At 34.9% G+C, this 2,975-nt stretch overlaps 1 long non-coding RNA gene across 2 annotated transcripts; it reads left to right on the top strand.

The window, feature by feature from the left end:
* Positions 1–335: 335 nt before the first annotated feature.
* Positions 336–2,975, top strand: LOC129723757 (uncharacterized). 2 transcript variants are annotated; one of them, XR_008727811.1, is made up of 4 exons: positions 336–944; positions 996–1,116; positions 1,177–1,232; positions 2,709–2,975. It is a non-coding gene; the product is annotated as an uncharacterized LOC129723757 (long non-coding RNA). The 2 variants fall into 2 exon arrangements; XR_008727810.1 differs by lacking the exon at positions 2,709–2,975 and having other exon boundaries at positions 346–944; positions 1,177–1,415.

The raw sequence follows: 2,975 nt of genomic DNA, 5'->3' as shown, positions 1-2,975 counted from the left end.
GCCGATATATTGCAGGCTATTGTTATCGCACACAAGAACTAATCGAAAAAAAAAACACCCGTACGATAACTCGTGTATTGTTATTTTGCGAATCAAACGGAGATAAACAATTCGCGTCTAATCAAGACGAAAGCAAAACAACGAATGATTTTATACGTTGTTGAAATCTATCATTTATATTTTAATATTTTTACAACACATATTGCGACTTTTACGCCAAATTGGACTACCCCGAAATACACGATTATCACAGTCGAATCTCGCACACGATTTCGCAGTTTGGGTGATGGGTATCGATACTAGTGTTATCGAAACGCTTGACAGAAATATTTTATTATCTAGACAAAAGAAATCTCTATCATGACTGCTACCTTGGTAGGTTGATAAGAAATCACTCCAGCAATGGTCAGTGCTTGATACTTATATATATTTATAAAGTATACTTGAAACCGTGAGGTCTGGTATCGATACAATGACAATCGAGAAAGTATCGATACTCAGTATCACCCAATCAATCATGTAACACTTTGTTTTGTTTTGATATTCAACCTAATTTTCAACTAAAGCTGCTCAAAAATATATACTTAATGTTGCAAATGAAAAACAAAACAAACAATGAACCCAAAAAAAGTGCCACTGCGCTACTGGAGTTTCAATTTGATAGAGCGAAATAAGAAATTGGACAATGAATGATTATCACAGAAGTCCAAATAGTCATGCAAGGGGCAATATGGATCTTCTGAAAATTGCGCAAAAACTTGTTGCTGCTCTTCATTTCAAATCTTCTGGCATCCCTGATCATTGTTATGTCGCTGTCATGTCAGCATCCATCATTCAGTCTTCAGTTTTTTTAATTTATTCCGCGGCTTTAGTCTCCAGTGTTATTGTGTTGCTTGTCTCTGTTTATCGGTTTTGATCGTTTTGATTGAGTGTTCACGAGTGAGGTAATTATAAATATGAAGTGAAATCAAGCAATTAACATTTTTCAATTAAAGGAAATTACTTCTGCGTGGTACAAACCGTCGAAGCTAGCGGTCACTGTGGTTCCGTAGAATTCAGGAAAGGCAGCTAACTCAATTTAAGAATTTGGCTTTTATCATTTGCTAGAACATAACGGTAAGTAGGTACAACACTTTGCTGTATCGTATTTTAATAATTTTACAATTCCATTTCTAGGAACTTCAATGAAATTTACACCAAAGGAAGATGGTGCATTTGACCGCGATGAGTAGGTGAGAAACTATAATGTTGCGTTGTATAAACAGGGATACCATCTGGCCGGAGGTGTAAATCAGGACCTTTCATAGTTTCAAAACCCACCCTGGTAGAGGCAGTTATAATAAAACCGGAGCGCTAGCCCCGCAATTACTTTGTATGCTAATAGTTGTCCGCGAAGTCTGTGCCTAATAAATAATAAGGTCAAGCTTGTACAGCGTAATGTTCGTACCAATACTTTGCCTTTTATTTGATTTACGCTTTTTTGATTTAACTGTTATAGATGTGAAGAGGCAGATAAATGAGTAGAATGCTTGTCTGAGAGGCACACTGTCGCAGTAAAAAAATATGACATCGAGGGGTTCAATTCTGTTAAAATCGAGGGGCATTTCAAAGGCGTGCGACACGCCTCGCGGGACAAATTTCTGAGCGGGACATGTTGTTGAAATGAGGGACCGTATAGTCACTTCATAATTAGATGTTTAACGATTTCAACACCTAGAAGATTCCTCTCGTCACTTCGCTGAGATTCAACAGAAGAAAAAATTCGTTTGCGTTGTGTCTCGAAATGGTTCACTTTGAAAACCAGGACAAATGCCAGAATATAAAAAATAAATCAGTACGCTCAAATAGGATCTCAGAATTAGGACATGCCCTGCTAAATCAGGACGGATGGTATCCCTATGTATAAATGTACATATATTATTGTTTTGAACGCTTCGTATCGTATTTGTGATCGAACGCAATTTGGTCGAATCAGTTGAATATATGATGTTCACTTATACGAGAGTGTTACATCGATTAGTTCGTAAAAGGGATACTTGGTCAGCAATAAGAAAGGGGTAAAAATATCTTTTTTTAACACTTTTACTATTGCTTACGAAGGTTCATTTGTAACTCAAGTGTTTTATAGTAAATTATCAATTGTTCATTTTGTGTGGCTAATCAATCAACACAATTTTAATGTGAAATTTTAATTGTTAGGATTTATTTGCTTTGGCGATTAGGGCTTGTTATTCGTAGGGATTTAAACCTACTTGTCAAGTAAAGAGAACTAATCTTACAACTAATTTAGTTGCTTACTAATTGACTATGAGGAAAGCTTATCGTAGCAATTGGGGATTGCAGCGATTTTTATCGAATGTTGGGAATAATTTTATTCGACATAGCTTCTAACATTTCGATACCAGTAAGTCTGTAATTTGAGTGTACCAAACCAATGATGACGCTTTAAAATCTTTTTCAGAATTTAATTCTGAATCCTTCGAACCGTTTTTTTCTCGTTGAGCATCAACTAGATCAGGTTGGTATTGCATAAAGCATTGCTGGTCTGAAAATTTGTTTGTAAATCAAAAGTTTATTCTTCAAACAAAGTTTAGGGTTACTAGTAATTAGAGGACATAAAAATCATATATATTTATTGCACTATGCCTGTATACTTTCAATTTACTGTTTGAAAATAAGTTTTATGATTAAACTATCTGTTTTTTTAGTTGCTGGAGGAGTGATTACTGATGATGCGGGAGGAGAGGATGGAACAATGTAGCTACAACAAAACGACAACATAGAAAAAGAAAGGTGTAAAAGATTGTGTATTAGGCCACTTTCTGCATAGTTTTAAGTTATATATATTGTTCATTCAATAGCAAGCTTAATCAGTAATCTGTAAATCTGTATTAGGACATAAAAAAAGATTCAACATCATGTATTCCTACTGAATGTACGAAAATAGAATGATTTTTATTTAATAAAAGGCACTT

Source organism: Wyeomyia smithii, chromosome 2, assembly GCF_029784165.1.
Source record: "Wyeomyia smithii strain HCP4-BCI-WySm-NY-G18 chromosome 2, ASM2978416v1, whole genome shotgun sequence".
NCBI classification, from domain to species: Eukaryota; Metazoa; Arthropoda; class Insecta; order Diptera; family Culicidae; genus Wyeomyia; species Wyeomyia smithii.
This window is presented reverse-complemented; position numbering and strand designations above follow the sequence as displayed.